Below are 23,392 nucleotides of genomic sequence, written 5' to 3' on the forward strand. Positions count from 1 at the left end.
ATATTCCTTATTATAAAATTAACCTTCTTTGATCCTGCTCGATGGCCGTACTTAACCTTTCCAAACTGAACTGATTGCTTCTATATTGTTGGCTGATTCCGGGGAACATCCCTCCGGAGTCATTGGCCTCTCATACTGTGTCGTGGCCGGCCTGACTGGTTGTAGGCCCATATTTGTATATTCCTAACTGCATAATAAAGGTTTAAAAAAAAAAAAGAAAAAACAGGCTAAATTTGGCTCGTTCTGATTACAAGAGCCGTGTAATTGGATATGTCTACACATTAATGAGTGATTCGGTGTTTCAGTGCATTCTTCACCATTCAAATAAACTTCCTTGCCCTCCCTAAGGCATCTATATGTAAAAGGAAGCGATCAGGCTTCATGGAGATAAGAACTTCCAAGAGGCTCGTATCTACCAATGGCAAAGTACTTCATACAGCCTTTGAACTCGAACAGGGGAAACGGGAGAGTTATCAATCCGTGGATAAGCCACGTTGCAGTATTGGCCTCTGCCACAGAAAACGGTAAAGGCTCCAACTTCTCAATGTGTAACATGGAAAAAGATGCATCCTGCAAGAATCACCTTTTCATGTGAAAACAAAAATTCCATAATAGATTTCACATTAATTAGCAAAGACCTCATACAGCTGGTCAATCACTTCGGCATTGTAACACGACCGGAAAGCGACCATTTCCTGCAAGAAACTATACTAAGCTTAAACATCCAACAAAAAGCGAGTACCGGTAGTGAAACTTGCATATGATTCCAACAAAGAGCCATGGTATACCACAAAGCTAAGAGATAAAAAAAGGGAAATTGCTAAAAAAATTAAGATTAAAGGCTGCAACAAACAGATTGGGAAAGGATATTGAAAATAGTGAGATAAAGAAAATGAGAAAAGAATACAAAGAAGAATGTAGAAAGGCAAAAAGGCTCCATACTGGGAAAATATGGGAAGATCTGCTATGGACATGTAAACTACCAAATAGCAGTGAATTTTGGGGCATAATCAATAAATTATCTAAAGGAACAGGAGCGCAGCAAAATATAGGAATAAGTGAAACAACATGGCTACAATATATCGACAGCCTGTACAATACCCACACGTACCAATTCCCGTGCAAAGAATTAAGCAAAGACACAGCAAAAGGAACAGAATTGGGAAGTGTAGTAATCACACATGAAAAAGAAGAACAGGAAGAAGAAACAACCAGTGGGGAACCTGAAGACCTATTCCCATTAACAACAGTGAAACAAACAACCTTTTTGATACAAAAATTGAAAGCCGAAGGCGCCGCAGGTCCAAACGGGCTACCAAACGCCCTATTTAAACAAGACCCTGACTTCTGGGCAATCTATCTCACTCCACTTTAACCAACTGTTTATTGACAATAAGATCCCATGGTCCTGGTATGGTAACATCTTCCACCCTATTAATAAAAATGGGAGCAGAATGGAACCCGGGAACTACAGGCTGATAGCGATGTAGAGGCAAAGCTTTTCGCATCCTGCATATTACGTCATCTACAGGAATGGATAAGCAAAAACAAAATAGTTCCGAAGTTCCAAACGGGTTTTAGGGAAGGCATGGGTTGCACCACTAATCTTTCAGTACTGGCGCTATTAATAGAAAAAGCAGAAAAAAAGAAGGCAGGATTACTGGCATGCTATATTGATTTAAAATCCGCCTTCGATAGAGTTCCAAGAGACCGTCTGTGAAAAAAACTAGAATCATGGGGCCTCCCGCAGAAACTACTAGTTATTATAATAGCTTTATATTGTGAAACATGGGCCAAGGTAAAGCTTGGAGATGGGAGAAGGATATCATCACAAACAAACATAAGAAATGGCCTAAAACAGGGCTGCATGCTCTCTCCAAGCCTATTTAATGTATACCTAGCAGATTTAAATAGTCACCTGCAACATGTAAACGGACATCCACCAAAACTGGCAAACTAATCAATTCAGTTTCTACAATATGCCGATGACATCGTGGTATTAAGTCAAACCCCGATAGGCCTACAAAGGGTCATAAACAAATTTACCGATTATTTCGACCTAGTTGGCCTGGAACTGAATAATAAAAAAACAAAGGTAGTGAGACTGGCGGGCCCAAGCCGAGGAACATTCAAATGGTATGCAAAGAATACACAAATTGAGGAGATAACTACATACAAATATTTGGGAATTAAACTGAGCAGAAACATGTCCCTGGTGGATCAAAAATGGGAAATCACAACTAAAGCCCAATCGCTCACCTTTGCCTATAAACTGCTTCAAAAGAAACTACAATGCCCCTCATATGGTCACCTTTTAAAAGTAATGGCAGCCCAACTGCTACCAACCTTGTCTTATGGGTTGGAAATATGGCACGGGAAAGAAATTGATACCCTAAATAAATTACAGACAAAAGTATATAAATCCGTGTGCTATCTTTTTAAAGGATCATCCCCAGCGCAAATACGCCTGGAATTTGGTCTACAAAACCAAGTCTACCAAAGGAAAGCTGTCTTCGCAAAATGGTGCTGGAAACTTAGAGCATCAGAAACAGGATCATTGAATAACCTATGTTGGCTGGAAACTAAGAAACAATATGACCAAAAAGAACCAAACTCTTGGGGCGACTACATGCAAATTGCATTGGAAACACTAAACATCGAGGATATTTGGAACAGCCATTTGGAACAAACAGCATTTAACAAAATTTGTAAACTAAATGCAAAGTCACTATCCTTGGTAGAAGACAATAGGATTTTGGCCAAACGCCGTCATGCATGGACTGTAATCAATTCATATAAAAGATTACAACCACAATTTTATCTTGAATCTCACTTCCGTCTATCGCTAAAAATGAAATTCATGGCATACAGACTGGGCGATCATTGCTCAAAAGACCTGATTCCGACGTGGAAAAGTAAACAGCAAGAAAAGACATGCCGCCTATGTGGGTACCACACAGAAAGTTTGTACCATTTAATGTGCACGTGCGAGACGGTAAAAGAGGAAAGAAGAATATTGTTGAAATCAGTGCTTAACTCTTTAAAAATTCGCACCTGCAGGCAGGCGGTCACAAGTTGGATGGGTACCATTTCGAACATTCTTATATGCCGTGGAGTAAAATTCATGACTCTAGTAGAGACTTTACTCTCGAAAGTTGAATAGATTAAGACTTGGGTCTGGAAAGTGAACTTCTTTTAGAAATAGTAATCATTTTAAGAATATGAATTTTTCTTTTTTCTTTTACATTTGATTGTTATTTTTATATGTATACTTTAGGGTTGTGATAAACCAAATAAAGTTAACTTTGACTGACTGGCATCCTTCATTGAAAGTAAACGCTGCTTGCAGTCAAATTAAACGGGGCAAACAGGGAAGAGGTATGCAGGGTCCAAGCAAACTGCATAATCAAACGCAATTTATTTTGACCATGGTACAATATAGACACTTCATCTTGCACAATATCAACAACAGATGACACAATATTATCCAACGTGTAAATGCGGGAAGAAAGCGTGTTAATGCTATTATTTACAACTGCTAGCACTTTTTTGTAAATTAGCTTGATCTATAGCCCTAAGGCGGGTAGCCGCCTCAATCTGGGATGTTTTCCAGAATTCTTTATAAACCGCATATATCCATCTTTTAGATCTACCTTTAGCCGGGCCTTTTATGAAATCATTCAGATCAACATCGTCAGTCAGTTTAAATAAATGCTGTTTAACTGACGCCAAGGTAGAATGTTTGAGCCAATTCTGACCTAATTTGCCTACAGAATAGGTAGTCACAGAATGGTCACTTTCAAAACGGGGATCAACCCTGACCTGTGTAAAGCCTTGAGCTAAACCCAGAAAACGATGCTGGCCCGAGTCAGCACTTCTGTGCCAGAGCAACCAGCCATTGGGATCCAAACTGGATATGTTAAAAGAAGAATTTAGCAACAGAGTTTGCAACTCTCTAATCGAAAATTTTGTAGTATTACCCCAACCTGAATATTCTTCTAAGTCAGGGAAAGAAGGAGCATTTAATTTTTTAGTGGTAGCCAATCCAAAGCATGTCTGTGAAATTGTAGAATTCAAAAACAACATATGATTCGGGATGAGACATGTACGGTGCAAAGCCTCAGTGCCTTGCACTTGCCAAATTTTAGAACCCCAAACCGATTTAAGGTCAACCGTTTCCTTCCACAACTCGTAGCCCCCAACAGCTAACTGGTCTAGAAAAGACTTCGCGTACAATAATTTAGTATCGGTAAGTCTAACTTTCGGTCATTTTAAAATAAAATGCATTGGGTTTTGACTGATTAAAATCTGTAAAATAAGTGAACCTTTTCAAAAAGGAAGCAGAACTGCCTTGTATAGGGGCTGGACAGTGTTCCCACTGGGTATAATTGACCGTGAGCCTCCTGGTATTTGTCTTATGCAGGTAGTGATTGCCAAAATGTTGATAATATAAATCGCCGTAATTGGCAGACTCCAAATACAAGTCTTCATCATCAAAGGCAGCATAATATTTCAAATCTGAAAACAATGATTCTACGGCCTGAACGTCCCAATCATCAGAACGTATATTTTGTTTAATTACATCCCCCATAGAAACTCTAAGCACATTAGGGACATTTATAACCTCAGTGGGGCCACGGATTTGAAATTTAACAGCATCCCACACAATCCCAACTAGGACAGGCCAAGCAGTGATGTTAGCAAAAGCCAAGTCTCTCTTCAATCTGTGTGATGAGGAATGGGGTGCCAATGTTCCATTGATAAGTCGAATACATGTTCTCTCCTCGACATAGTGTCCATTGACGAGACGGAAAAAATAAAACACACAACCAATTGACGGAAAAAGGTAAATCGAAAAAAGCACCAGCCAAATATTGGTCCAAGGGGGAATTAAAAAATGTTTTTTAAACAGTCTTACATAAACAGTAGTCCTTGAAGGCTTTCTTGCTGTGTGTGACACCGTGTCAAATGAAAATCTGGATATTGTGGCCAAGCGAGTTTGTAAGTCAGGCATTGATAAGTCAGTTGGGTAAGTATAGTGAGTCTCATCAAGTTGAGCACCAGGCAGTGTACTCAATAAAGGACTTGAAATAGCGAGGCTGTCTCTTTTCTTTTGTAGATATTGTAAAACATTGCAATGTTCATCTACGTCAAAGGAGGCAACAACAGCCGCCGAGTCTAGACCGTCAAGGTCCGGTACGAACATCTTGATACCAAAGAGCATCTCGTATGGGGTCCGCCCATCCCGAGACCTTCTAGGGAGATTATTAAGAGCACGCTGACGCTATTGAGGTGGGCCAGCCAGTTCCTGCCAGTGCCTATAACTCGAGCTGTCAAAGACTGCTTTAAATCACGGTTCATCCGTTCCACAACACTATTACACTCAGGCCTGTATGGAGACGAAAACTTGACTTGGACCCCCAACGATGTCATGGCATCCTTATGCGCCTTAGAGGCGAAAGGCGGACCCTGATCCAATGGAAGGTACCACAGGCAAAAATCCCTACAAAGACACGCAAGTCTCTTATGACAGTCCGTGAAACAGCGCTGCGGTGAGGCCACACCCACACAAAGCGTGCGCATGAATCAACTGCTACTAAGATGGACCGCAGTGATCTAAGTAAATACAACCTAGTGGTTTATTAGAAATGTACAACTGTGTCTGGGGCGGACGCGCAGCAGTTGAAGGCTTGATCTGCTGGCAAATGTCACATTGAAGGACATAATCACGCGTCTGTTTGTACAGTCCCCGCCACCAGAAACGCTGTTGTAACTGAGCCACAGTAGCCGAAACGCCCGCATGCGCAGACGCAACTCCTTCATGGGCCGCTGTGAGCAATGTGTGCCTGCGATCCGCGTTGGGAATCAACCTCTCGCCAACATCAGGTATTTTCACATAAGGAACCTTTATCAGGACTTAAGTGGTATGAATACTTCGAAGGGAACCCCTTTGGATATGTACTTCCCTTCTCAGTTGCAGCAACAGCTGCCAAGATATCATCATCAATCTTACTTTTGGAACGTGTAACTGCTGCAACCAAATATGTCGATACTGCTGATTTTGTGGCCTCATCGGCTAAAGAATTGCCAACAGCGTGGACTCCTACGCGCTGATGACCTAAAGTGTGAATTACAAACACGAGTGGCAACTGCTCTTTAAGTTCAGCCACTCGGACTCAGATCATTTTATGTTTTATTGTGAATGAATGAATGAATGAAAGAAAATTTATAACGCGCAACTAAAACCCGAAGGCATCAAGGCGCCTATCAAAAAATGAATCACAAAAAGGCAGAGGCAAAACTACGGGTAAGCTTTGGCAAATAGCCGTGTCTTCAGGGCTTTTCTAAAGGACTGAAGGGTGGGAAGGGCCTTAATTTCCGCAGGAAGAGCATTCCACATTTTTGGTGCTATAGTGGAAAAAGCTCTGCCACCCCATTTAACTCTGCGAATACGTGGTACAGATAGCAGAGATTTGTTAGCGGAGCGCAAATTCCTCGAGGGGCTATAGGGGCCAACAGAACCCCAATCCCCACTGACCTATTTCTCGCTAAGGCGCCAAAGGTCATGCACAGGATTTTGAAAGAAATCCTGTCCTCAACAGGGAGCCAATGCAACGCCTTCCTCGCGGAGGTGGCCGACGCTCGTTTGGGTAAATCCATCACGAACTTGGCCGCCGCATTTTGGACCATTTGGAGGTGCTGCAGCAGCCCCCTGTTGAGTCCGGCATACAGCGCATTACAATAGTCAAGTCGGGAGCCTATGAGTGCAACCACTACTTGCTTTCTAGCCTGCTGGGTTAAGTAGTGTTTGATCTTCCTCAAGAAGTGAATTATGCCCCAACAGGTGGAAACAGTTCTATTCACCTGCTGACGCATATTGAGGGTAGGGTCGATCAACACTCCTAGATTTTTCGCCAAAGCTGCGGGTACCGGACGTGCTCCCAGTGAGGCCGGCCACCAATTATCTGACCAGATGTCCTCCTTTCCCCCAAACAACAAGATCTCCGTCTTCTCCCCATTCAATTTTAATGAATTGTATGTCATCCATTGTGCGACTGCCTCCAAACAAGATCTAAAATTGGAGGCAGCCTCGTTAATAGACTGGGAGAGGGAGACCAGGATCTGGGTATCGTCGGCATAGGAGACTACCTCCATCCCAAAAGATCTTATCAGTCTGGCAAGTGGGGTCACATAGATGTTAAAAAGGGTCGGGCTTAATGCCGACCCCTGAGGGACCCCACATTGCACAGATAGGGATGGAGATAGAAACTCCCCCAGCATCACTCTCTGTTCCCTCTGGTCTAGGAAGGAGGTCAACAAATTAAGAGCGGACCCCTCCACCCCAATCTCCCTCAGACGAGATGTTAACACTGAGGGAGAGAGGGTATCAAACGCAGCTGTGAGATCCAGCAGGATGAGGAGGGTGGTCTGGCCCCTATCAACTCGAGTGCAGATATTATCCAGCACTATGGTAAGGGCCGACTCGGTGCTATGCTCCCTCCTAAATCCATGCTGCGAATGATCTAAGAGGCCAGAGTTCTCCAGAAAGGCCGCGAGATGCTTATTAAGATGTGTTTCCAGCATCTTCGCCGCGGCAGGGAGCAGTGAAATGGGGCGAAAGTTTTTAAGTACCCCAGGGTCCAGTGTTGGCTTCTTAAGTAATGGTTTTACCACTGCCCTTTTCCATTGCTGAGGGAAGGTGCCAAACCTCATTGCCCCATTCATGATCTCCAGAAGGGGAGGTAAAAAGGTCTCCTTACACTGCTTAAGAAGCATGAGAGGACAGGGATCTAAAGGGGAGCCTGATCTGGTCTTAATGAGAAGGTCCTCTAGTTCCTGAGATATAAGGGGAGGAAAGGATACCAGGCGTACCGAAGGAGCAACCTCCACCGTAGTAAGAACCAACTCAGCGGAGCCAGAGGCATCGGCAGTTTCAGCCTTCTGAAGCTCCAAGGCCGAATACAGATCAGCAATCTTTGCCTGAAAGAAAGAGGCAATGTTATTACACAACAGCTGAGAGCCGATGACAGTATCAGGAATCTGAAGGGAGGTCAGAGAATCAATAATTTTAAAAAGCTCTTTCGGGGAGGAGAGGGAGGTGGTACAAGCAGTAAAGTATTGTTGCTTAGCTCTTATTACCTCCGCCTTATAGCCCCTCAGTAAGATTTTATGTGCCTCTTTTTCCTTCAAGTCCCAGCTGGCCAGCCAGAGACGCTCCTGCCTCCTAACTCCCTGCCTGAGAAGTCTTAATGACTCGGCGAACCAAGGGGCCGACGGCTTTTTCCTGGCCGAGTATCGTAAACGGGCCGGGGCAAATTCCTCTAGAGCCAAGGTGACAGCCTTATCTAGCTGAGAAACCGAGAGACATACGTCTGCCTCCTGAGAAATTGTTATATTGGGGATCATGGGGGCAAGCAGGTTATTAGAGATGTTCTTGAAATTTCGCCGAGATACCCTCTTACTTGAGACCCTTTCCATGCTCTCCAGAGTAGAACAGGACAATTCTATTGGCACCGCATAATGGTCGGACCATGAGAGGGGAGAAGGGGTATTAGCTGTCAACCTTTCATCATTAGAAAAGATTCCATCAAACGTATGGCCCGCCTGGTGGGTAGCACCCCTCACAAGTTGGTTAAGCCCGCAGGCAGACATAGCATCGATCAGGGAGAAGGTGTCACTGGACTCCATATTCTCAAGATGGTAGTTCAGATCTCCCAGAACCGTAAAGTGCTCACAGCCAAAATACGGTTCAAGAATGTTAAGCATATTTTGTCCAAATTCTGTTCTAGACCCAGGGGGGGGGGGGTAAATTAGGACACCAGTGAAAGGCAGCTCAAAGGAGCCTTTTAAGGAAAAATGTAGGACTTGAACATCATCCTTAGGGTCAGATAGCGGTGTGGTGTGGCATAGGAGACTATCCCTATATAAGATACCAAGACCACCTCCTATGCGACCTGTCCTATCCAGCCTCACGAAGAAGTAGCCTTCTGGAACTGCTTCCACCAGGTCTGGACCCGAGGAGTCTTTTGCCCAGGTCTCTGTGACAAACACCCAAGTGGGTTTCCTATCTAAAACAAAATCCTTAAAAGCAACATTGTGCTTAATTAAAGAACGAGCATTAATGAGGAAGCCATTCTCCCTCCGGATGCAGCCTCCCCCATTACGGCTCTGTTCCACCTGACCTTCCCACTGTAAATTGTGCTACCTTTGGAATCACGAAAATCATTCTGAATCCAAAAGAACAGGTTTTCATTGTAAGAATGGACACAGTAGTAAGAATCACTCACAATAAGAGTCGTCACACTAGGATCAGCGTACTCCAATGCAAGCATCAGAGCATGAAGCTCTGCCAATTGTGCGGTGCAGTCCCCTAAAGTCTGTGTGTGCACAACCCTTGAACTCATCGTTCACCATGGCACCTACCACAATGGCGCAAGCTGAAACGTATGCGTGATTAGACCCATACGCAACTTGCTCTGAACCATCAGTGTAAATGATACAATGGAAATCCTCCAAAGGCCGCATAGCCAAAGGCGCAGGATGAACAAATTCATACTGCAAAAACTCCTGCGACTGTAGGGAGGCATCAAAAACAAATATGACATCCGGAGACGTCAATGATGCTGCCCATTGTATCCACCGTGGGTACAAAGCCTTAGAATTTGGTACAATGGCTTTCGTCACTGCCTCTAATGCAGGATACGGGGTAACAACCAACATGCGTTTTCCCTGCGACAACGCACGTTCTTTAAGAATCGCCATCTGCACTGCTGTCAACTTTTTCCATAGAGGAAAACCACATTTCAGCCGAAGTGTACAAGCGTGACTTGTAAGCAATAGGTACTGTGTCTCCTTTGTTAAAAGTAAGGTAAGTGAAACCCACCGCCCCAGGGATGATTCTTATCACCAGGTTGGTGTGGGTATCACGAGTCAGTAAGAATTTAGATTCTAGAAGATCAGCCTGCAAAGATTGCAAAATAGCGGAGTGTTCTGGCAACCAGCGCGATTTGGTAAAATTAGGTTGTATCAAAGCATACAAAGGCTTGATACGCTGGGCATATTCAAGAATGTATGTACGCCCAAAATTTAAAAATCCCAGCAATGACTGTAATTTTTTCAGAGTTGTAGGAGCGCGCAATTGTGTGCATTTCTCCAAGAAGTGAGGAGCCAATCCTCGACCTTCATTGTTGAGCTCATAGCCCAATGATGTTGTTTCCTGACTCCCGGAAAGCAGACCGTTCTAACGAACGTGGAATGCCCTTCTAGATTTCGTGTGAGCTGGGGATTTGTGGCCACAGAGATAGTCCCGTTGACCATATTGAGGGTGCATGAAAAACCCAGGTGTGCGTTTCAATACACACCTTTGAAATAATCTACCCCCGCTACCGACATTTGATAATTGTGAAGGAGAGCTTGAACTGATTGGCCCACAGGAAGAGGTCTTCTGTACCCCTCAGGGTGGTGCCCCCGTTTTTTCGCCCCCCCCCGGGGGGGGGGCACTCTTAATTCTTCTCCCAGTACCCTTGTCCTGATGAAGCCACAAGATACTACTGGCGGAAACGCGACCGCGACTGCGTCGACAGATAACTAATTGTGTTTTTTTCAACCCCCCTGTTTTTCTTTTTGTTTAGGGTACATAGTTGTATATTTTGTATATATTGTAATAACTAGTTTCAATTTCTGTATATAGTCTGGTCACCTCCCCTTCTTTGTGATTCAATATCTTGTCCTTCGTTAAAAATCATATCATTTATTGTTGATAAAAAGATTGTAAAAAACAGGTTAATAAATGGTCTCCTGTTTTGAAGTAGCGTTTGCTTAATTCGTCCCTTAGTACCTCTTGTTCTACTTCTTCATCTATGTGATGCTCCTTGCCCAGGTATGGGAGGGTAATTTGGGCAGAACCCCTGTTCATTGCGTAACATAGCCCAGGAACAACACTGTGTACTCTGCAATGTGAGACTTTGCAAAGTTGAATTTGTAACCGAAGTCCGCAAAGTTACAAATTATGCGGTCAACGCGACACAGATGCGCCCAAAGCTCGTCGTCTGTGAGATATATATCATCCACATACAAACACGAATGCGTGTCCACTCTCTCTAATAGAGAGACAATGCGGGCAGCAAACACTCCCGGACTATTCTTATAGCCCATCGTGAACGTTTGTATTGCCGCGGTTTGCCGCCACTTGTAAAACTGGTCCATTGTGAACTTAGACCATCTAAATTGTGGGCAAAAAAAACATTGGAAATGTCAAGTGTGGTTTTAAACCGTTTTCGCACAAGACCATCCACTAAAGCAGAGCCGTGGGTATTCTGTACTGCACAGGTACGACAATGCTAGTTAAGATGCCGGTAATCCAATAGCAAACGGAACGAGCCGTCGGGCTTGGTCAAGGTAAAAAGATGGTTATTCATCGGTGACACACAAGTTTCAATTACACCTTGATATTCCAATTGTTCAAGGATTTCCGCAACGGAAGCCTTAGCTTCGCGTCTGATGGGATATTGAGGTTGAGGTTGAGGCTGTGGCATAGATCGTAAGGGAATCTCGTGGTGTGAGGAAAATTTCCCAACCACAGTGTGTGAGGTAGAGAGCCGGCGCAAGGGCTTTAGCCCACTCTTCTCAAAATTCAGCGCATGCTCCTTCGAGACAGTGTGAGCGAAACTAGGGAGGATCACCTCCTCCCCTCTCGGAGCTGCGAGCACAAAAGGTGGGGGCCAGTCGGCCTCTGCTAACAAAATGTCATAGGTAGTCGTAAGATTTTCCCAAAATACCCCTTTTATGGTACGTTGTATGTCACCTTCAACTAAAAGGACTATTTCATAAAGTCTATCAGGGGGAGCTACTCTAGTGTCCACTGTCTCCACAACAACATATCGGTCAGTCGCTGTCACCTTCAGTAGTGGACGCAGGGCCTCTCGCACTATGGTAATCTCCGCCGCGCTGTCCAGCCCATGTCTGATTCCGAAGCTGCGTTCTCACTATCTGTGGCATATCTCTCTGTTAAAGCGTCAACTTTCTTTTTCTGAAACTGGGGTCTTTCGGTGTTGAATCGTTCTGCTTTCCGTTACTGTCTTTCGGGCGGGGCTGGTCGCGTCCCTGCTGGCCACCCCGACCTCTGCCACCTCCTTCACTACCGGTCGATGAGGCCGATTATTCCTGAAAAGAACGAGGAGAGCGTTGTTCAGAAACCTGAAAACGATCAGGTGATTTTATCGTCGCGCGATCGCGCAAGTCATAAATACGTTCTGTAGGTGCAGACACTGGAGATGCAGGGCGAGACTCCTGTTTCTGCTGTTGTTGCTTACCCTGTTTTTGTTGTTTTTTCGTCCAATTTTGCTTCTTAGCCTTGGGCTGTTCGTCAGTCTCTGACTTCTGCACTTGAGGTTGTTTATTCTCTTTTGTTGAGAAAGGCTTGACTCCCAAACTATTACGGCCTACGGTTTTATAAGCCGCCACAATAATTCTTGGTATCTGTCGGGTTTGTCGGCATCGTGTATAGCCTGCAAAGCATTAGACACCTGAAAGTTCACTGCATCTCCCTTGAAATTCGCAAGTATGAGATCGGAAACTACGTCAAAACTGCCGCATAGGCGCATACCCAATTCCACCGCTTCCTCAGGTCCATGCTCATCTTGAACACGCTTAAGGACCGTTGGAAGGACAGTCATTGACTGTGTGCTGAAGCACCTCGTATACACTGCTGCAAAGATCTTACCCCAAGACTCACAGTCACCAGCTTCCGGGACCAAGTCTTTTGGCATGCTAATTGTCAGAATCCTGTGTTTTTCACCAGGAGTCATGTTAGGAAATACTGCTTCCAGCTGGTCAAACTTCTCGGCAAGCCAGAAAGGAAAATCAGCCTTATTCTGGGGGCGCTTACCCATTACTGCGTTCACCATCACAGGACTGAGCTTCATTCCGCCCTGTCCGGCTGGAAGCGCCGCAACACCTGGAGATTGCGGGTAATGTACTGCACTAACGACCTAATCACGCTAATTGTGACTAAATGTAGTCGTCTTAAATCTGCAAGGGGACCCGACCCTTGTTGAGGATGCGGTGTAAAACCAGCCAAAACAGGCCAAGTTGCGCCTGGAATGGACAAAGGACCTGACCTCGGAGTTAACAAAGAGTGGGGTAGGGCGCCATTAAACCAAACTCAGTGCTGCCAAGCATTAATAGGAACTTCCTGTGTCCTATAGGGAACATATTCCTGTGGCATGGCAGTGGGAATGTACGTGTCGAACATATTAGTATTTGCATTCACAGCCGGGAAGGTCACCCTTGAGTAAAACATTTCGTATGGGTAAGCTACTTCCGCACTCACCACCAGGATCACAGCCATGCCATCTACGGGGACAATATAAGTCTGCAAATGATTGCGAACCGCAATCCGACTATGCTGCGGAATATCAACGGCATTAGCCATAGTGACACAGTAAAAAAGTGGTACAAGAAAAACTATGTAGCACAACTGGGTAGCAATTCAAGGAAACCGTTTAGAAAGAATCAAGCTTGAATAGACCTTTATAATTATAGGTAGGTTTGTCCGACACCACTGTTAACCGGAAACAATAGCGAAGTACTACTCAAGTGTCATGTAATAAGACCACCAACGGTTGGGCGCCATGTCGCAGGGATCCTGCTCTCACACAAAACTGTGCATAGAGACTTGGAACCTCAGTGAATTAGGGTGTGCCAAAACTCACCTTAGTAGCCAAAATTCCCTACCAGACTAGCAATCAGTGTCTCATTGGTTCTTACAAACTCCCAATGTTTAGACAACCCAGAACATGGAATTAGAACACCTCAGGTAACGTGGAACACATGAACACTCTTTCGTTTTACTATCATACCAGTCCAAAACGAGGAGTGAATGAAGACACATGCAGGTTTGAAATGTTTATTTCTAATGCAGTGTTCTCAAGCGCAGTATCTTAGCTAATACAAGCAAACATATTATAAGCAACAAAGTTATCAGCATAGTTACTAGTCCATAAAATACAAAGGGAGAAAGCATGTTAAAATGCTAAAGGGAAGAAGGCTAAATGGCACCTACGTCTTACCCTCCCTTGCTAGTATATTATATTATATCTAAAGAAGGTCTCTTTGGGTTTTAGAAGGGCGCCCCCATACCTCTGATCCTAGTGGAAAGGGATCACATCATCTTCCACCAGCTCTCTGCATGCGAATATTCATCAAGTGTGTGTGTATGCTCTGCGCAGTGCATTATTAAAACGCGCCTAAAGCCAGAGTTGGCCGCATCTGCATATGTGTTATGTCTAGAACTTGCGCAGATCAGACCTCACAACAACCACTGTGTTGAAATAACCTTGAAGGCCTCGGCACTCACTGTTCAGACATAGCTTACCAAGCAAAGCTGATACAATAGCAAAACATATTAATCTCTTGTGAAGCAAAATATTCTACTAGGCTCAAAGCTTTAATAACAATATGTGCCGTGTGCAGAAGCAGCAGAAAGGTAAAATGGTGTTTAAACTTCTAATAAGCTCATACTAACTTAACACAGTGTGAAGGCAAAGCATATCTATATGACACATAAGTCACCTCTCTAGCAGGCCTTTACAGTCCTGAAGACAGGGTGCTTGGTTCTAAGCGAGAGGGTGCCCCTGCATGAGCAGGACACCTCCGCAGCCCACAGACTCAATTCTCCTGAGTTGTTGGTGAAGCTGTCATATACTACTATAGAGGGGCATTATGCGTGTGATGACCAACTCTTAAATGGCTAAACAAACCCTATTGTGTTTGGTGTCAAACATGTTGGAATCGTACCCCACTCCAGTAGTTGGTGTGGGTATCCCTCAGAAGCATCCTTCGTGGGCTCCCTGGTGTTCCTGGTACCAGCTTTCTAGCTCCGAACAGCACAAAATGGTTCCTGCCGGCCACAGGCACATTTCTGCCCTCCTGCTGCTGAGCCAAGCTCGAGCAGGGGAAGGCAGAACAATAGGCATTCGGTCACGGAGGTGTGACCTCTTCCCAGACAGGATTTAGTGTATTAGGGCTGGGTGGGTGCGCTTGCAAGCGACTAAAAGTCTGCATGAGGGCCATATTTGGTGTCCCTGTGCATAGTCCAGTTCCAACCAGTCCTGGGAGACGTTGGCTCTCGTTCTGGAGCGAAACTGGACAAAGGACATGACAGTAACCTCCCCCCTGTCCAGACCCTCTCCTGGGAGGGTCCCCTGAATCTTTCTAACCCTCTCCCATGGGTACTTAAGGGCTTACCTTAGCTGTAGGACCTTATAGTCGTTGTGGGCAACATTCTGAACAAGAAACCACAGCACTTCGACCATCTGGGCACTCTGGGCTTCATTTGGGCCTGACTTTTTCTCCTTCTCAGTCTGCTGCATCGTCTGTGCCTGTGCACCAGACAGGATCCGTGTAGGACCTGTGGAGCATCCAAGACACCTGAAGATAATCTCCCTTGGAGCGAAGGAGTCACTCCCCTACATTCGCAGACACCGCAACACTGCCTACCAGTCTGCTGACCCCAAGCTCCTACGGACTCAGAAAGGCTCAGCTACACAGGAGATGGGTACCTCTGCCCTTCGACGTCCGAGCTGCCCTCTCACCGAGTTGAGGTCAGAATCCCTCATGGCGGCTGCAATACCTGAATCCCTATGCACTGCGTACTTTTGAAAGTGCATGTGGTTGTTGACAATCCTGCAACAAGTGTATTGGGCTCCAAGTATCCCCAACCTCTGGCAACGTTTCCTACAAAGATCTTCAACCACCTCGCACTGAGTACTCCGTGGCCTGTTGTTTTGTTAAGCTGTCCAAGGTCCTTTCGTGACTCCTGTGCCTCCAGCCTGTGGGTGCAATTGAGGGTCATCTTTCATTTCCTTCAGCTCCCTTGCTTGCTTGGGGCCTGCCCTGATTCCCCTCTGTGTGGTGAGTCTCCTGGACCTTGCTGGTCCAAACCGTACACTTCCTTGACTTCCTGCGTGTGTTGCTTTTGCCAAGGCTTGTTGGCGACACATCCGCCTCCTGGTCTTCCTCAACGTCGCCTGGTCCCCTCAGCTGCAGAGTCAAGGTCACCGCCAACTCTCCTGAAGCACCCAACATCGGTGGGCATTCATCTACCAAGCCCTTGGTCACTCTCAAGTGACCCAGACTCTGTCCCCTCTGTCATCAGGTACTCTTCGACAAGAATCCCCATTTGGATCCCAACGGACACTTTCCCCTCTTCCAGCAGCGGCTCTTTTTCAAAGTCCTCAATTGGGTTCAACAGCGGTTTCCGACACCACTACACACCTATGCACCCCGCTTCCTTGGGTTAGGTAACTTGGGTACTTCGGTATCCACGGATGGGGTGACTCTCCAACATTCTGCCTTTCACAGGGTTTCTTCGAAGTCCAGTGGGAAGGGTCTTCAATCTTAAAAATTCCAACCGTGACTTTCACATAGATTTGTACCGAGCACACGGTTGTATTCTCACACTGCACACACACTCCGTGGGAGTCCCTATCAACTTGGTTTCACAAAAAGTACTCCCTTAGTTCCTTAATCAATTGAGCCGGTTAACTGTTTAGAATGGATCCTGAACTGACACTGGTGGAATGCCCCCATGTGAAGCTGCTGATAGTGCGCCACCAGGAGGTGGGGGAAGGAGGCACGTCCTTTTGTTTTATATTCCCTCACACACCCTAGTGGTGTCATGCTTCATTATCGGGACACCCATACGCATAGAAGTCAGGGTGGGCTCAACCGTGCTTCAGGGAGCTCTTAAAGAGATGTTTTTGGCCAGGGCGGATAAAGATTAAAAGTCCACTGTCAGATTCCAGTTTCCCTTTATTCTTGGATCTGGCAGGGACATTAAAATGATAGGAGTCGGGTCCTATGGGATATTATGGTCCTAAGACCCTATTACCAGCATGTTTCAGTCAGCGTATGCCCCATAAAGGGTGCTGGACTTTCTTCAGGGCGATGGCTGTAACTCCCTGGAAAAGAAATATAATGGGAATTACCCTGCAGTATTTATGTTAAGGGCAGATAGCTGCTCCTTAGTTTTGTACGTGTTTTAATTTATCACTCCATCTGTAGAACGACAAACAAAATTTTAAGTCTTGATAAAGATGGAAGAAGTTATATGAAACCATCGAAACGCGTCAACGCTGATTTATTGCACAATCGAAGGACAGACACGATAATACTTAAATACTGATGAAGGCAATGCATTAATTGACGTGTCTATGAGCCCGATAAGATGTGCACCTGTATATGACAAAAATCGTGTCTTACATGTTGTGTTGTGTTGACTTGATTATGCTGGTCATAATTGCATTCTGTTGGTCAGAGAAAGAAATCTGTATTGTATATGTATTGTATATGTTTCTTGTGAAGTATTTTATCTTTTAAACAGTATTGTTTAATTTTAAATGATTTGAATATTTTTATAATGGAATGTGAGCTACAATGACTTTGTGATAATAAAATGTTTTTTAACAATTTCAATACAGTAAAGTTTATGTTGTTGCAAGGTTGTTGACCATATGCCAGTACTGTGAAATAGTGGGTCAAGGGAATCCATTTTCTGTTGCTTGTAGCGCGACCGCTCCCTGAAGTCGCGTTCTCCCCGTCCGTCAGTCGATGCCAGGTTTTTAATTTCCTCCTGAACATACATAAATCAGATGTCTTCCTAAGGGAAAGTGGCAGACCGTTCCACAAACAGGATGCCACCACTTGAAAAGAGCTGCCGCCCATGCGGGAACAGGAAAACCCTTTGATGGCCGTCGCTTGTTTGGCGACAAAGCGGACAACACGCTCTAGTGCTTTAAGGATTCCAGGGCTACATCCAGATCCTTGGGCCTAGCTACCACCTCTCACCCTGTGCAGTCCCCTTTTTGCCCCTTTCCTGGCTACGGTGGGGGTGCCCCACCACGTTCCACCCAGACCTACAGGCCTGGTTGGCCGGTGAAGTGGGATCCAGCATCATGGGTCGGTGCCAGTGGGCGGGTAGCCTCCAAACCTTCCTGGTTGGTGGCAGGATTCACTATCACCTTCCTCACTGGCACAACATCGCGTTGGTTTTGCAGATAGTCCGAAGGGGCTACTCCCTCCCCATTGAGACTGCCCTTCCCTCCCTGCCACCTGTTTTCCATCGCATGTCGGAGGATCACTTGGCCCTTCTCCATCAGGAAGTTGTGGCTCTTGTGGCCAAGAGAGCCATTGAGCGAGTCCCTGTGCCAGAAGTAGGTCGTGGTTGTTATTCCCACTACTTCCTGGTGCCCAAGGTGTCCTATCTTGGATCTCATGGACGACAACCGCTTCCTCCAGAAGGAGAAGTTCAGAATGTTGACATTGGCTCAGGTCCTGTCTGCCCTCGACCCCAGAGACTGGAGGGCAGCGTTGGACTTTCAGGGCGCCTATTTTCACATCCCCATCCTGCCTGCCCATCAGCGTTACCTACGGTACAAGGTAGGCCACAAGCATTTTCAATTCACCGAGCTCCCCTTTGGCCATACCAGTGCCCCTCGTGATGGCAGTGGTCGCAGCTCATCTGCTCAGATCATGGGTTCCAGTCTTCCCCTATCTCGACAACTGGCTGTTGAACGTGAGTTCGCCCCAGGCTGTCGTCTCCCACCTCCAAACTACTGCGGACCTCCTGCATTTGCTGGGTTTCACGATCAACATGCAGAAGTCACACCTATTTCCCTCTCAGAAGCTCCTTTTCATCGGGGCGGTTCTGGATACAGCGCAGTTTTGGGCTTATCCTCCTGAGCAGCGAGTCTGGGATATTCGGGCTATGATTTTGATCTTTCATCCTCTTTCCCAGGTTTCGGGCAGAATGACCCTGAGGCTGCTGGCCTCATGGATCCCTGGATCATGCCAGGTGGCATATGCCGGCTCTGCAGTGGGACCTGAAGTTCTAGTGGGCACAGCATCAGGAGAATCTTTCTTATTGCATTCAGATCTCAGTGGGCACTCCACACCAATTGCAGAGGGGGCTAACGAACCGGAATTGGGTCAACGGCAGATCCATCTCCCTTCCCCTACCAGAGTTCACAGTGTTGACAGATGCATCACTTCTGGGGTGGGGCGGCACATGGGTGAGGGGGAGATCAGAGGCCTCTGGTCTCCGGCGGAGTCTGGGCTCCACATCAACCTTCTGAAGCTCTGGGCGATTCGTCTTGCACTGAAGGCATTCCTTCCTTCTGTCACAGAAAGAGTGGTGCAGGTCTTCACTGATAACACCACTGCCCTGTGGTATTGCAACAAACAGGGCGGGGTGGGGTCTTGGACCCTTTGTCAGGAGGCCCTTCGTCTCTGGAAGTGGCTGGAACATCAGGGTATGTCCTTGGTGGTTCAATACTTGGCAGGTTCCTTGAACACCCGGGTGGACAAACTCAGCCGCTAGTGCTTGATTGATCTCGAATGGCGTCTTCACTCAGAGGTGGTGCAAGGTCTGTTTCAGCAGTGGGGAGAGCCTTGGTTAGATCTATTTGCCACCAAAGAAATCTCACAATGTCAGCGTTCTGCGCATTGGAATTTCCAAGGCGGCACTCGTAAGGCAACGCTTTTCATCGCTAGTGGAGTTGTGGTCCTCTATACTCCTTTCCGCCTATACCACTTCTGCCCAGAGTGCTGAAGAAATTCAAGCACAACCGGGCCCAAGTCATTCTTGTGGCTCCGGACTGAGCACAAAGAATCTGGTATCCCAAGCTCTTGAACATGGCCATCAATCCTCCGTTCAGACTGCCTCTTCGGGAGGATCTTCTGTTGCAGCAGCTGGGGACGGTCCTTCACCCGAACCTGTCCAACCTCTACCTCCCTGCGTGGAGATTCAGCGGCAACAGTTGACGGCTTTTGACCTTCCTTCCGAAGTCTGTAATTTTATCTTGGCAGCCAGGTGTCCTTCCACCAAAACGGTACACGCCTGTAGATGGAACAAATTTGCGGCATGGTGCACAACAAAGGTTATGGATCCCCTTTCTGGCTCTCTTTCAGAGGTTCTGAACTGTATTCTTTCTCTGGCCCAGCAGGGCTCTGTTCTGGGCAATCTTAAAGGCTATCTTTCTGCCTTTTCAGCCCTTCTTCACCTTCCTGACCAACCTCTTTTCAAGTCCCCTTTTGTAAATCGTTTCCTTAAACGCATTACTCACCTTCTGTAGTTCTCATCTGGCGTTGCAGCGCGTATGCGCTGCTCGCTCCGCGAGGGCTTCTTGGAATCAATACGGTTTCAGAAGTTGACTTCCGGCTCCGCCCGTAATTTCCATTGGCTTGTGTCATTTGGTGTCATTAATCATGCTAAACGGAGTGTGATGATTGTACCGGAGGTTTTTTAGTCCCTGCTGGTTACCACCCAGTCCACTTTTGGCCCCGCCCACCTGGACTGAATCTTTTATTCCGCGGCATGACGCAGTGTCTTCTAATTACTAGGTGAGCACTTTCTTTTTTCATTCGCACAATGGCGTGGCAACAGCTTTTTTCAAGTCGGTAACCATTTTTTTTTGTTATTGAAAGAGGACCGCGCTTGTTTGTAGCAAGCGGCTTGTGTTAACTTCTCTAGAACTCTATCCACGCATGCACTGATTATGTATTCACAGTTGTGTTGGGGGGCTTGCTCACTCCATAGAACCGCTGAAATTATTTACATTTACATTTACGATCCAGTCTCCTCCCATTTTGTTTTCTATCCCTCGTGTTCCTTTTTTGTATAGTTCTACATAGCGCAAACTCGACCCGAAGGTATCAGAGAGCTTTAACATGAGCATAAGTTATGTTACATCATTCTCGTATTGCGCTCATTCGCGGCGTGTGGTAACTTCTCTAGAACTCTCTATTCACGCACGCACTGATTACGTATTCACAGTTGTGTTGGGGGCTTGCTTACTCCATAGAACCACTGAAATTATTTACATTTACGATCTAGTCACCTCCCATTTTATTTTCTATACATCATGTTTATTTTTATAGAGTTCTACATAGCGCGAACTCAACCTGAAGGTATCAGAGCGCTTTAACATGAACGTAAGTTACGTTACATCGTTCTCATTTTACGTGACCCAGCACGAAACCACAGAACCAAAGTGTGGCTTGAGAAACAGCAAGCACAGCTAAAAAAATGTTAACGTTTTAAAGACAACTTACAGCACGCTGGCCAGTAATATATTCATTACATGCATTTTAATAATCATGTTTACACGTAAGCGCAGATAGTCTTATTGTAAAATACTGAAATTATGATAAAAATGTGGCCGTTAGAAAAGCAATTTCGGAAAACGAATTTCACTGTCAATGCAGAGACTGATAAACTACTCGACATGTGGTCATCCTAATCCGTCAGCTTTCTTTTTTCAAAGAGGGACCCCCCCACCCACCCATTTTTGTATAATATACTGTGGGGGTCGGCTTCCTGCCCCAGTGGCCAGGAGCTCTGGGCTTCTCTCTTAATACCGAGGAGCCAGCCCCACGTGACTTGCAACTGTGCATACGTCCGTGGAAGCCAATGTGTAGCGAGCCTGCACTTCCCTTCCCAGAATGCAAGGCGCTTCACCCTGAAGAAACCGCACCGCTTAAGGTCCTGGAAGGGTGGGTAGGGACAGACCCTGTCAGAGGAGCCCGAGTAAAAAGGGCGGCAATATAAAGGGTCAGAACCCCAGAGAATAGCCAACGCAGGGGACTGAAGCGAAGAGGCAGTGAGGGATGGGAGAGCGACAAGGAATGGAAGCGTCTCTTAAGAAGCATAGCTGTCTGGAGGAGCCAGCCTCCTGGGTGGGGGGAAGGGAACTGAAAAGTATTACAGATCCTCCATAGCACCGGGGATACCAAATTTGTGTTTATTGAACAAATGCAACAACCACCATTAGCTAAACCACACCAACGCAGTGCCACAAACAACACAACACTACAACACAAACTACCAACACAACTACATTCATATACTCTCATCCACACTCACAAACTTTCTAGCCCACTGCTCTTCTCCGCAACACTCTCCATCCTTCTGCCTAACACTGCTCTTATCCTCATCACTCTGTCCTTCTGCATCACACTGCTCTTCTCCTCCTCTTTCTCCTACAATCTCCCTCACACTTCTCTTCTACACCTATCTACTACCTTATGCCTAATACTAAGCAAATAATCTTACCTTCCTGCTACCTTATACTACTCTTCTACTTCTCGCACTCCTTTCATATCCCTCCTACTTCTCTTCTACTCCTGTCTCCTTCCTTATGCCTCATACTGCTCTCCACACTTTCCTTCATTCAAAATCACGCAATTCTCCTCCACGCTTTCTGCCTTCTCCCTCATACTACTCTCCCCTTTCTTCTGCCTCATGCTACTCTTCTTGTAAAACAACAAAAGAGTGTTGTGAAAGAAGTGTGTAAGCACTAGACACAGAGAAGAAATCACCCTGAAGAAGTCACATTGGAAATCAGCGTTTTTTTTTTTAGGAAGCCCTCACTCACCACCCTGGCTGGTGCCATGCTTCATGGATGCATGGGGTCCGGTAGCAGGAGACGCTAGGTGCTAAACGGGTGGCAGGCGTTGCGGGCGGTGTGCCATTGTCGCTTTCACCCCCCTCCCGAGACCCATGGGGTGTGGATCTTGTGCATTACAAACAGTACAGGGACCTCAAATTGAAGGTATCCCATCACTTTTTGTTTGGTTTTGCACTTTATTTTACACACTTGTTTTTAACTTTCACGTCCTCTGGTAAGGGTGGGCCTTAGCGCGCCCATACCGCCGAGGTACACCACCTGACGGTCCTGATGAAAGCCCAGTAAATGACACATAGATGGGCAGAAACATGTTGACCCCACTTTAAGTGGAAACAACCAAGTCATTAACTGGTAAGTTTCCCACACATATTTTACTTATGTCAAACTGACCATTGAATAAAAAAAATTGTATGGTACAGTTTCTGACATTTTTAATTCACATTTCTTTTTGACACTTTTGCCACAAAGAACCGGCTCCGCAGTAATCTGGCGGTGTAGCACACCAGGGAGGCATTCGGCTTCTACTGGTGGGCCAGATGATGAAGCATGGCACCACCCAGGGTGGCGAGTGAGGGCTTCCTAAAAAAGAAACGCTGATTTCCAATGTGACTTATTCAGGTTGCTTTCTTCTCTGTGTCTAGTGCTTACACACTTCTTTCACGACACTCTTTTGTTGTTTTACAAGATTGACCAGGGGGACCAAGAGTACCATTTTTTCCCTCTCTCTCAATTTGTTATTACTCATGCTACTCTTCTCCTCACTATACTTCATTAGCCCTCATGCTATTCTTCTACTCACTCTCTGTCCCAAATCTTAAGCACTGCTCTTCTCCTTCTAACGCTATGCTTTAAACTACTACATACATAACATTTACAATTCAACCAACATTAAGGCACAACATATCGCATACAAACACTCAATAAGG

General features: G+C 45.9%; 1 protein-coding gene across 21 annotated transcripts in view; it reads left to right on the forward strand.

The window, feature by feature from the left end:
* The window catches only part of PPIP5K1 (diphosphoinositol pentakisphosphate kinase 1), a 1,366,868-nt gene that overhangs the window by 974,903 nt on the left and 368,573 nt on the right, over window positions 1–23,392 (forward strand). The gene's annotated exons all lie outside the window — the stretch shown is intronic.

This window comes from Lissotriton helveticus, chromosome 3_1 (genome assembly GCF_964261635.1).
Source record: "Lissotriton helveticus chromosome 3_1, aLisHel1.1, whole genome shotgun sequence".
NCBI classification, from domain to species: Eukaryota; Metazoa; Chordata; class Amphibia; order Caudata; family Salamandridae; genus Lissotriton; species Lissotriton helveticus.